At 37.1% G+C, this 12,955-nt stretch overlaps 1 protein-coding gene across 5 annotated transcripts in view; it reads left to right on the top strand.

Moving 5' to 3' along the window:
- Tbl1xr1 (transducin (beta)-like 1 X-linked receptor 1) overlaps window positions 1-12,955 on the top strand; it is a 158,953-nt gene that overhangs the window by 61,144 nt on the left and 84,854 nt on the right. The window lies entirely within an intron of this gene.

The following is a 12,955-nucleotide window of genomic DNA, read 5'->3' as shown; positions in this document are numbered from 1 at the left end:
TCATCCTTTCAGGAAAATTGAAAAGTCATCTTTACTGATTCAGGGTATGTTTTTTTAAAATCCAATAGAAGAGTAGCTTGTTCAAAATGTACTTGGGAGAAAAGGTAGTAGTGTGTATTTGTATTTTGGATGGGTCTGTTTAAACCACGTTTTGAGGCTTAGAGAAACCTAATGATAATATGATCTGATGGAGCCATGAATGAATTTAAACACCTGGCTTGCAGACAGAACAACTTAAGGATCTTTTAGCTATACAGCTTTATAACTTCAAAGTACTCTGTTGCTCAAAATAGATTTGGGAGCATGAAAAAAATTAAATGTCTTTTTTCTTTGAAGTAAGATTTTGGAGATAATCCTTTAAATAGGGAAAACTTTTTGAACTTAGTCTGTTCCATGTTTTAAAACTTTATCCTGTTTGCTCAATTCTCGGAGATTTTCTTTGTTTTAAAGATTATTTCAAATCCCTCTTTGAGTGTAGTTTAAAAGTTCTTGGTTGGGAACAGTATGCTTCAAATAATACCTTTCTGTGGTACTGATGTGGATATGCCCCAGTATGCACTAGTCCACAGCAAGTCAGGTAATGTGATATTATGTAACTGTAACTTTTTTAGGACTTTAAATTGTTTGTATCTGTATGAATTAAATATATGCACATATGTATGGAGTTACTATAAGTTTTTTAAAATATTCAATATATGTTAAAAATATTTTTCCTTTCTTTTTCTTTTTTTTTCTTCTTTTTTGGTACCGGGAATTGAACGCAGGCCTTTGTGCTTGCCAGGCAGGTGCTTGTGCTGTTGAGCTATATCCCCAGCCCTCTTTGACTGTTTTTGGAGACATGTTCTAGTTAGTTTAGTCTGATCTGGGTCTCACATAGTAGCTCAAGCTGGCTTTGAACTCTGAGCCTCCTGAGTACTGGTATTCCAGGCAGGTGTCACCATGCTCTGCTCTTTTGCCTGTTTTTGAGTGGGCCTCCTAAAGATTGTTACTGCAGATTTCTTTCCATGTTCCTACCAGGAGTAGAGACTTCATTCACCCACTCTGTTAAAAGCACAGGCAACAGAGGTGGGGAAATACTGCACACGCTGTTTTCCTATGGCTGTCTTTTGCTCATGATGGTTAACGGTCCTATTACTTGAATTTGGGAAGAGGTTCATTGTGTTAAAAAAAAAAAAAGAGTACCTCACACATATTCAACTGTAATAAGCTATTTTTAATTCGTAAAATTTTATTTGGATTGAAAGGTAAAGATGTTGATGCTAATTATTTGCTATTTGTGGATGAGCATGCAAAAGCTAATATTTGGGCATTGATCTGTTCTGCATATAGGTAATGATCTCTTCTTGATTTGCAGCTATGACCACTATTCAAAGAACTTTCTTGCCCTTTGCTGCTACCTTATTTAGCCCTGTCTGTCCAAAGCCGTTCGTGTAAGAGCTCTGCTTTTCTTCACACTAGACTGTAGTAAGTATATGAAACCCAGTCTAGCAAAATTGAGTTTCCAACAATGGGGCTTCACTGTTGGTGGACTTGGAGCATCTTAGATCACATTACTCTCTTCAAGATAATTACTTATATCCACATTTGATGCTCCTGTTGGGGCAAGTCTTAAGATATGTTAGGGACCAAACTTTGGATCTTTCCTAACTTTGCAGCAGAGGATATGCTGCACTTTGCAGTGTTTGCTTTGTTGGTTCTGTTGCATCACCTTCTCTGTTATACTGGCCTGGAGTGATATTCTCTGAATTTGTAGAGGCTTTAACACAGGCTTACCTCCTATTTTAGAGGAAGAGGAAGTACATTGATTTTTGTAACACTGTAGCACTTAATAGAATGTATTCCACTTAGTAAACACAATCTTATAGAATAAGGTACTTAGAAATATTCAGAAGCACTGTTTTATTGCCTTTATCAACATCATAAAAAGGAACCTTAATTTGTATATTCTATTACAGAATAAAATTTTCCAACTCTTAGTGATTTTTACCTTCACACTAATTTAAATGCTGGGATTATCATAAATTTTTTTTGCTCTGTGGAATTGGTAGTGAGGATTCTTTGTTGTATTTCCTTCAAGCCCTGTTTCACTAGATCTTGTGATAATTCCAGGTTTCTGATAATTAATGACTCTTCGTTAGTTGCAACTTTTATGGATTTTATATCTTTAGCTAAGAACATTCTAAACCACTTGTAAAAGTATTTTAGGCCTGAAGGCCGTTGAACAGAATCAGACTTGGCCTTCCTTATATCTCATGAGGAATAGGCTCAGTGGGATTGTGAGAATTTATTTCCCATGTGCCAAAGAGAGCTAGGGTTTAGCATCAATGACAGAGGTCTTACACGATTCCATTAGAGCACAGAATTTATGTTAGTTGCCAAATAAGACCCTTCCCCTCAGGGAGCTCAGTTTTTAAAGAGACAGTTGATGTATGTATGTGTAATTTATGCATGAACTTGGTCTGATTTAAAACGTGCACAGTGTTTGGAAGGGAGGCATATTTGAAAGAAGTGTGAAGTCACATTGGGACTTCTGGAGGAGGTGGGCTGTGGAAGGAAAGAGATTGACACCTACTAAGGTTTCTCAGGGAAGTGTTGTATTTTTTTAAACTATTATTATGGAGAATTTGCAAATACATAAAGTAATGAATTGTCAAATTTCTCCTTATTTTCAGCAGTTATTAGCATGTTAAATTAGTTACTGTGTTTCTTTACTCTTTTTTTGTCTTTGAGACAAGGGTCCTGCTCTGCAGTTCAGGCTGGCCTTTAGCTCACTGTGTAGCCCAGGCTGATCTCGAACTTGCAGCAATCCCTGTGCTAAGATTAGAGACATGTGCCACCACGCCCGGCCTGTGAGTTCTTCAGCTATTCTCTTTTATGATGTTGACGATTTGAAGAATATTCCTCTGTGTGTGTGTGTGTGTGTGTGTGTGTGTGTGTGTGTGTGTGTGTGTGTGTTTTGGTTTCTTAGGGTTGGATTCAGATTATGTTCACTTTGGTTTTAACATCAGTACAGAATTTTACAGAAAACCAGAGGATGTAATAGAAAGAACTCTGGAGCAAGAATCAGATCAGGATTTTTGAAATTTAGTTTTTAGAAAGTAAATGTTACATTTAAAGATCCTAGACTTTGACGGTAGTACCTTAGCTCTTTAGACTAACTATTGTAAAGGATTATAGAAATGTGAGCAAATTGCTTAACATCTTGGTAAAGTATGACTAATAAATTCTTGCATCTTCAGGTTGTTTTTGGAACAAAATGAGATAATAAAAAGTACAAAGATGGTACATTTATATGATACTAACATGTAAATTTGGTAGAAGGAAAGTCAGTATGTGTTGGGGCAGTCAAAAAGAATTTTGTGTAGAGAGGACTACCTAGACCTGAGATTTGATATGTTGAATTTCAGTAATTTAGGTGTGGAGAATCCACGAGAAATTTTTAAGTGTGAGGAGATGTGGTCAAGTTAGTGTGGGAAATAATGTTCAAGTGTTGAAATTAAAAGAACAGATAAGATTTTGAATTTGAAGACCCTGATTATAGTTAAAACTTGTATGACTTAAGTTGCCTAGACTCTGTTTTCCCCACTGTAAAATGACTGGTATATTACTGGCATTTTTCAGAGGAGAGGAAAAACCTTCACTGCTTTCTTGCAGTGAGGGAAAGGTTTTTGCGGGAAGGAGTTGGATTCTGATCTTAAAATATCTAGATAAGTCTAGGTAGGGGGAGAGAGGGAAAGCCATTAGAACAAAAATACCAAAATAAACAAGGCACCACTGGAAATAATCCTTGTGTCATAGATTAGGGAGGGATACATGTTGGAGAGTAATGAGAAGTTAAGATTACCAATTTTGTGCTCTATAAATTGGGTCTTTATAGGTGACTTTGAGTTGTTCAGGAAAATGCCCTTCATAGATACTTGAATGTTGGTGAGGTCCCTGTTGGTCTAGATTCACCTTATGTTGCATTTTGGGTGACACTTTGCTTAGCTAGTCCAGGGGCATTCTGTTAGGAGGAACTCCTAGCTGTCTTCTTCCTGAAATCCCATGTAGCAAGTAAAAAGGCATAGAGGAAGAAAAGAGTAATGACAGCACTGTAGTGAAATGGTTTTGAAGAAAATAGCTGAAGTTGAAATACAGATTGACACATGGGCCTAAGAATTCTTCGGAATGTTTTTGTTTAGTTTTGCTACTGGGAATCGAACTCAGGACCTTGCCCTTGCCAGGCAGGCTTTTGCACCACTGAGGTATCTCCTGGCCCCTCCTTGGAATGTTAATGCATGTCATGCGCTTAATTCTAGAGCTTGTAGAACCCAACCACCCAAGCATGTATTGATTCTAGAGCAACAGTAAACGGTCACAGAAGTATGAAGTAAAGTGGTCTGCAAAATTAGTACCAGTGCTGTTAGCTCCACCAGTACACTGCCAGGGCAGCGCTTTGTACTTGTCAATTCAGAGCAGTTACAGCAGTGTTACTGTGTGGCATTTAATAAACAGTGTACCAGGAACCATTTACAGGCCCTTCTGTGTCAGGTGTGATAACTTTCCCCCAATCATTACCTATTTAAAATCAAATCAAGAAAAGTTCTAAATATATAGGAATCCAACCATTCATTGGAAAAATAAGGGAAACAGGACCACCACATTTTACCAAAAGCTGCTGCGTTTCAAGTCCAGCCTAAGCAACTTAGGCCCTGTATCAAAAATAAGAAATAAATAATAGGCTGGGGACTTAGCTCAGTAGAAAGGCCCTGGGATAGGAAAGAATCCAACTTAAACATATTCAGGACTTACTATACTTACTATCCCTAATGATGCCTGACAAATAGTAAGCACTAGTAAATAATAAATGAGTGAGCAATTCTGGTACTTCACAGCCTAATGTGATGAGTTGAGCCTAATAAAAATTCGCAGATGGGAATTCTTCAAAGTCTTCTTACTCCCTTTTCCTCTCTTACAGTCTTTGTTTTGAACTAGAAAATGGTGTGACAATATATATCCTAATTTTACGAATCTAGTTATCTAGATTATCTGGTTAGGACTTTGATTTAAAAAAAAACTTTGAGAAAAGACTTCACTTAGGGCCATTTATGAGTTACTAGAGTGAATGTTAGTGGTACCTGATGATGGAAGCATGTAAAAGAAAAGGCATCGTTTGTTTTGTTTTGTCTCTGTAAGCGTATTTCTCGGTGCTCGGTGCTTTTAAAAATAGAAGTTTCAGTGCTTTTTTTTTTTCTTAAATGCTATGGCAGTTTGAGTGCATATAATTAATGCATGTAACAACAAGAATTCTTTTCCAGCTGTACTTACTACTCATGATATAGCCGTGTTAACTTGTACTGTATTTTAGTCCTATTTTGGTTACATTACATGTTTGTGTCTTCAAGATGTCAGTGTTAGTGTTCATTGTGTGCCTTCAACTTACTTAAATGTGCTTGAAAATGTCTTAGTGACATTTTTGCATATATAAAACTCTAGTTATAAGTAGGTAGTTCTCTCCTCCATTCAGATGTAAAATTCTTGGTGGTCCTTAAATAACTCTGAATGAATGTATGTTTGTATATGTTCAAGAAGACTTTATAGATTTCCCGAGATTTTGATTTTTTTGGTTTTTGTCCGGTACCGGGAACCGAACTCACGACCTTGAGCTTGCCAGGCAGGCGCTTTGCCACTGAGCTAAATCCCCAGCCCCATTCCCGAGATTTTGAAAGAATGTACTTTGAGATCTGGAACTTCTGTATTGGCTTGGAATGGAACTACTGTAGTACAGTTAGGGTAGTTACTGCCTGAACATTCCGCAAATAAGTATTGAATTCTGACTGGGAATAGTAGATAAATTGATAAGTGAGGAAAAGTAAAGTAACCACGAAGCACACACTTTTAAGAAATCTGTAAATGGCCATTGACCCTAGACTCTTTTCAAATTGCTTGCTACCTTGCATAACATGAAAAATGCCAAGTTGGTCAGTTAGAATGCCCAGGTTTTGATTGATGTTCCTTTTTTTCCTTTTAGTGAACCAGTTCTCTTCAATACTGGTTTTCTGCCCTTTGTCAGAAATAGCCAATTTTTGCTTTATATTTCTCCCAATCAGTGACATGGAAATTAAGTAGAATTTATTAAAGCTCTAAGTGGGACTTCGCTGGATTCTCTCAAATTAGAAAGTCACTGAGTGTATTAATGAAATTTGAAGTTAGACTGAATCAGACTGTTAACATCTTTATTACTGTACTAGGGAAGATGCAAATTAATAGAGTTTATAGAGTGCATTGAATTATCCCACCTAGCCAACATCTGGGAAGACTGAGAAGGAACTACATTGAAGGGAACCTGCAAGTCATTTCCTGTTACCACTTTCAAGTTATTTTGATATCATATCTAAAAGAAGAAAATTTCACACTGTTCTTATAGTAACCTGTGTAACTGTCAAAACCAAAATAAAGATACTACTATTAAATACTGTATAATTATGAGGAGGGCTTAGTAAAGCCTTTAAATTTGCTGTCATTGAAAATACCTTTCTAGGAATTCAGTGTTTATCATTTAGGCAATAGCTCCATTTGCTTCTCAGGTACTACTGTATTTGGAAGCCAGGGGAAAGGAATAATAATATTGGTCTGACATTTGTTTTAAAAAATGGACATTTGATTAACAAATACTCATTGATACAATTGTTTGCTTGTGATGCTAATTAAAAATTTAGAGGGTCACTTTTGAGAAATCAAACCTTAAAAAAATTCTTTCTTCCTTTATTTTTTTTTTTTTTAATGTTCTGGCCATGTTGCTCAGCTTGGCCCTGAATTCCTGGACTCCACTGGCCCTCTGGCTTCAGTCTCCTCAGTATCTGGGAATATATGCACATGCCCTTGTATAGGGTCCATAACCTTGACCCACTCGTAGCTTTCATTGCAGTAATCTTTACCACTCTTTTTTAAAAATCCAATATGTAATCTAGAAATGATATCCCATTATTAGAATGCATAGAGGTGTTTAGAAACAGTGTCGTATTTTTGTTTTCATAAAATAAGCTGCTTAAAGTTCATAAGTACACATAGTAAAGTATTTTAGATACTCAGTTTTGATGTATAGATTGACAGTTTGTTACAGCAAAGCCACATTTCTCATAAAGGATCACTAAGTGCTTTTAGTTGCATACATAAAATCTAGGAAAAGCAATGGTTACCATTTAAGGGATTTTTAATTGCCAAATAGTATTATATGATGTGCGTTATCTTGTTTAGTTCTCATAGCAGCACCCTTCTAACCATGCTAATGTTTCATCCACAGTAAGTAGTAGTCGTTATTTCTCTGTAGTTCTATTGTAGGGCTTTGGATAATTTTTGTATGCCTTATTTTCTGGTATTTGGTAAAGAATGGGTGAACCTATGAAATTAAAGGCAGTGCAAGTATTATTGAGTAAGTGTATGTTCATTATTGAGTAAGTGGCTGTATGAATGTACATGAAAAATTGTACAGTCATTTATTTTTTTTATTTTGTAGAAAGTTTGTGGGAAGGAATAGGGAGTTTAGTTAGAAAAAGGATATACAATGTTAAGATTATGAGGAGGGGAAAGTTGAGAAAGAAATACAAGTGTGTGCAATAGAAAGAGCTAGGGGTATAACTGTGTACTTTGTCTGTTGGGTTCCATATCATGTTTACCAAGAAACCTAAAAGGTATGAAAATATTTAGCTGTATTCATTACAGAAATGTCTAAGAGGCATCTACATCCTTTCAGAGTTTATTTTCTGTGGTTGGGATGCCAGTACACCACGTATGTCTTGCTTTCCTGGACATGGAGGCTAGAAAGTCGTGGTAAAAGGAGGCTCGGCCTCTGCTCAGCTGTCTGATTGTCTGGAGTCATCTGCCCAGTTTTCCCTCATTCTGCTAAACTCGAACAGTGAAACAGAGTAGCAAGCCTTATATTATTCACGGTCAACTTCAGGCTTATTGATAAATCCTGTATGTACTTTTGTCTTCCCAGTTACTCTACTGTGACGTGAAGTAACCAGCAGGATCAAAATCAAAACGCAAACTTTGAAAGGACAAACTTAGGGAATGCCTAGTAGTAGTAGTAGTTTTTACATTTTTATATTCACATTTGTTACAGTAGCACTGACTTAAAATGCTTTTATAATATTTCACTAAAATGTAGAAACTACTTATGATTAATGTAACTTTAGGTAATACAGTATTTCAGAGCTAACTGTGTTTAATAATTGGTCATAGTTCTCATTCTTTACTTTTGGGACAAAAATTTTATTATTCTGAATTTGACATATGATTTGAATCAGTAACATCCTAATTCTTCCTGAAATTGATTTTGTGAGGGAATAAAAAATAGCCCAACAAATTGTCATTTGATGGTTTTGTTGTTGTTTGTTTTGAGAGAAGGTCTCGCTGTTTGATTGATTGTTTGCTTATTTATTTAGTCTTTTTGAGACAGGGACTGGCCTCAAACTCATAGCAGTCCTCATGCCTTGGCCTCCCTAGGGCTGGGATTACAGGCTTGAGCCATCATGCCTGGCAAGTCCTTGCTTTTTGTTGTACTATCTGTAGAGATAAGGTCTTCGTTTTAACCACTAACACTTTTTTGGGAGGGGTACAGTTTAACATATTCTCCAGGCATTGTTCTAGGTACTGAGGTTATAAAGCAGAATAAAGCATCTTTCAGGATGTATATTTCCAGTAAAGAGAATACTCATATTAGTCATAAAGCTTAGGGTAGGGTGTGAGTGATCTAAAATTCAGCTACAGTGTACAGCATATCCAAAGCCATTGAAATATCAGTAGTAGTTTGGGGAACTAAAAATAAATGTGAAGTAGTACCGTAGAAATAGAAACTAATGGTGTTTGGTGATTGGATAGCTGCAGAAAATGAGGGAGGGGAAAGAGTTGTATTTTCAACTTGGGTATCTGAGGGCTGTAGCTATACACAAAGGTAGTAATTATGAGAAAAGGAACAGGTTTGGGGTGGGAGATGAGTGACATTTATGCACAGTAATTTTGAAGTGCTTTGGAGGACATGAGAAATGATGTCTAGTTGGTTTCAAGTAACTAAAAACACTATTTTAAGCAAATTGAGAAGAACTAAGGATCTAATTTGGACTTTAGACTTCATTAAAGTTACAGAAAAAACGGAGTGAGGAATGTAGGTAGACATTGAGATTCAAGGAGTCAGCAGGCATCTTAAAGATTTTTACATTTGACAAAATATGGTGATTGATGTGGCACATAAACAGGAAGGAGGGATGGATGACTTTCAGGCTTTGGGGTTATAAAGCAGGTATTAAGTAGTTAAATTGCAAAATAGTTTGTGCTTTCCAGGACTTTCTGGTAACCTTTAAGGAGGAGGATATGTATTCTAAAATTCCAGTCTCTCTTGAATACTGGTTATAGAAACTAAATAAGTTGAACTTAGTTCTCATCATACGAAATACCAGATTTCTGAATATATCATTTTTAAACAAACATAAAATACTGTTATGTTTTACAAACTAGTATAAAACACAGTAGGGCAAAAGTATTTGGAAAATTGGGTGAGTGATAAGAAAGTAATATTTATTGGTTGGCATAATTATTTCATCCTCTGGTGGGTGCCCAAGACCCTTAGTGTACCATCTCCTACTGGTAGCAATAAGAGAATATGGACATACAGGCCTCTCCTCCCGCTTAGTAAAGTGAAACTTTCCCTAAAGATGTTTTGGCTCTTTTTTTTTGGTACCAGGACTTTCAGAAGGAGACTCGGGATGGTTAGGAGTTTAAGAGCTAGTGACTGATGTCTCTTTCAGCCCTTGACCTGCCTTGATCTGGGTAGGAACTCCTCATTTAACTTGCTTTGAAACAAGGACAGTAATAATCACTGAACTTTTCTGAGGTCTAAATGTACCAAATGTACAAGCAAGGCAGAGTCAGGTATTCATTGTGTTACCTGGTAGGAACAAGAACATAATCTCTTTGGGCCTCAGTCTGAAGGATACTGAACTAAACTGCACTTCCTTCAACATTCATATAATCAAAACAGGATTTCTATGCTATTTATATTTTTAGCTTGTTGGTTTGGTTTTATTTCTGTGCTGTTTCTCAGGGAGTAGGAGATATTTTCTTTATTTTAAGGGCCTGGTTTTCTGTGAGCCTAGTTATTTTTTAATACAGCTTCAAAGAATCTCGGGGGTCAGTCAGTCAAACCAAATCTTTCCTTAGGAAGGTGAGTCGGAACCATGAAAGCTTAAGTTCTAGGCCCAAGAGCACTGGCACCCTAGAATGCAGGGTTAGGATGAGAGCTTTCTGGTGAGAAAAGCCTTCACACCCCTTTTCTCTCTGTGGTCAGATGACTGTGGCTTCCTTTCGTTGTTTTAAGCTCAGATGCATTTAAAGCTTAAAAGTGGGCTACCAGCAGTATTACCAGCCTCTGGGGGACGTATGGTGAAGTGGTCTCTGCCATGTGAACTGTATCTGGAGTGGGAGTGAATTCCTGTTGGGAAGGTGTGGTGCCTTCTCTCAACCGAGCATGTTGGTGGGTGGGTTCCTTGGAAGCTGTGTTCATGAGACACTTGTAAGATGGTCGTGACTTCTCAGTGGAACTTGGTGTTTTTAAACCAGAGTTAGGGTTTGGGCAGGGTACCTTCTGCTTTCTTGCACCTGAGCAGGTTCCATGATGATGGTGCTGGTAGTATGGAGGGATACAAAGCCCCTTGGTTGTATGTGTGGCCTGATACTACTTTGCCGGACTTTCTTGTCCTGTATCCCTCTCTATAAACAAGTGCCAGCTTTGAACTACTTAGGTTTGTATATTTGTCTAGTTGATTCTGAGTCGTCATCATACTTCAGCTGATTGATTAGCTTCAACGTAAGATCCCAGAAGTCAGTGAAAGTGACACGTAAGAGTTTTAATCCGCTTCACAGGAAAGGTGTCTTCTGAGCCTTATCTGGAAGAATTTCTGAAACAATTTTTTGTCAAATTTCCCTACTTCCAGAAACAACTTCCCTTCCTCCCATTAAACTCAGGTCACTCTTCTCTCCCATCTCTTACTGGAAACCCAAATTATGTTTCAAATATTAGAGCAGACACAGTTACAGAAGATACTCTTGTAATTACAGTTGAATTTACAGTTGAAAGTGTTGAAAGAAGTCCAGCCAGTCTCCTTAATTCTAGCTTGTGCATTCTCAAAGTAGTCTCTCTTGGCACCTTTTTTTCTTCCACCGAAGAATATTGAACACTGCGGGTATTAAAAAATGCATGAAATAAAAACCCAAGAGAGGGCTTCTTCAGCACTTTAAGGAGCTTTAGCTATACCGTAGCTTTCTTATTTGTTCATTTATTTGTTTATCCATCCGAGTAAGGTATTTGAGGTAGTAATGGTGAATGTATGCACTAGTGGGCCCACTGTAAGCATTTGTGGATATTTAAAAGATTGAGTCTGCCATCTACACTATAATAGGGCTTAAGTGATTAGACAGTCTGAGTCAGTGACTGACTTTTTTTTTAACCTCCAGTATCATGTCTTGGAAAAGTTTGGAGTTCTTTGTCAGAATGCTTGTATGAAACATAATTGGACTGGGCAGGCTATACAACATTCAGTTATGAAGATTGCTCTGACTTTGCATGTCTTGTCTTTAGCATTTGGTAACTTTATGGTGGCCTCCCTCATATTGTAAATTCTTAAACAAACCTGTAGTTTATAATGTCTACTGTCCTTTGAATTGTAACTTTATAATACATAGAAAACATAAGAACACATATTTCAGAGAAAAGCTTCCTGTGATTGAAACATAAAGAACCAATTTTTGACCATGAATGTTCTAAGATTTCTAGCCTTAAACAAATGACATCAAGATAAGGTGCATCTTCATACAGGTTGTCTACATACAGTAAGACCTTAAAAAATAAATAATTTGAAATAAAAATAAAAAATATTGACAGCCGTTCTTCTCACTGTTAGCTGTGGTGAGCATTAGCGAGTGTTGGCAGAGCTCATGGGTGCTGTTTTCTTCTGCTGCCGTTTGTTCTCACCAACAGAGATCATTTCCAAAGCCATTTTCTGTTTCTTCATTTTTGTTCCCTTGTTTGTATTTTTAAAAATACTTTCCATTGATTTTATAAAAATTTCACGGTAAGTCATACCTCAGAAATTTTTTTGTTTAGGATCTAGTGTTTTGTTGTTGTCTTTTAATATATACTGTCCTCTTAACCCTTGTGTGCCCTTTTACCTATACAAGTGGCTATAATCTGATATTTGTTAATATTGTGTGAAGATATCTTTAGGGATTTAATAGGACTTGAAATTATAGTTTATTCCCTTCTGATTTTTTCGGAGAGTCTTGCTAAGGTGCCAAGGCTAGCTTTGAACTTGTGACCCTCCTGCCTCACCCTCTCTCCTGCTGGGAGTTTTGCCGCTGTGCCTGGCTCCATAGTTGTTAGTTTGGTTGTTTTGTTGTTGCTGTGGTTGTGGTGGTGGTTGTTTTTATGGTAAGCCACACTCTGTTCAAGTTTGTTCTCAAACCGTCTAAAACATCGTCTCAAAGTGTTGGATTACATAATAGCTGCATTTTTCAGATGACAACACTGAGGACATGTTTATTTGATTACGTGTGAAAGAACTGATTTTTTAAATAAAAATAGGAAATCCCCTATTTTTCTCCACCTATATTTACTGCCTTTTAAGTTTCTGACGATAGCAGAGGAACATTGGTTTTTTTTTTTTTTTTGGTTTTTCTCCGGTACCGGGAACCGAACTCACGACCTTGCGCTTGCCAGGCAGGCACTTTTGCCGCTGAGCTAAATCCCCAGCCCCCCAGCAGAGGAACATTGAAGTTTTGAGGTTAGTGAAAACATTAGCTACATCTATGGAGGGTGGTGAGAGAATCACTGATCACCATAAAGTTAGAAGAAAGTGCCAGGGGGAGGAGGTAAACAATGGAGTGACCCAGTCTTATATTTTTGAAAGATAAATGATAAATG

Source organism: Chinchilla lanigera, unplaced genomic scaffold (genome assembly GCF_000276665.1).
Source record: "Chinchilla lanigera isolate Chin_1 unplaced genomic scaffold, ChiLan1.0 scaffold00019, whole genome shotgun sequence".
Taxonomy (NCBI): Eukaryota; Metazoa; Chordata; class Mammalia; order Rodentia; family Chinchillidae; genus Chinchilla; species Chinchilla lanigera.
The sequence above is the reverse complement of the archived record's forward strand: the minus strand, read 5'-3'. Positions and strand labels throughout refer to the sequence as shown.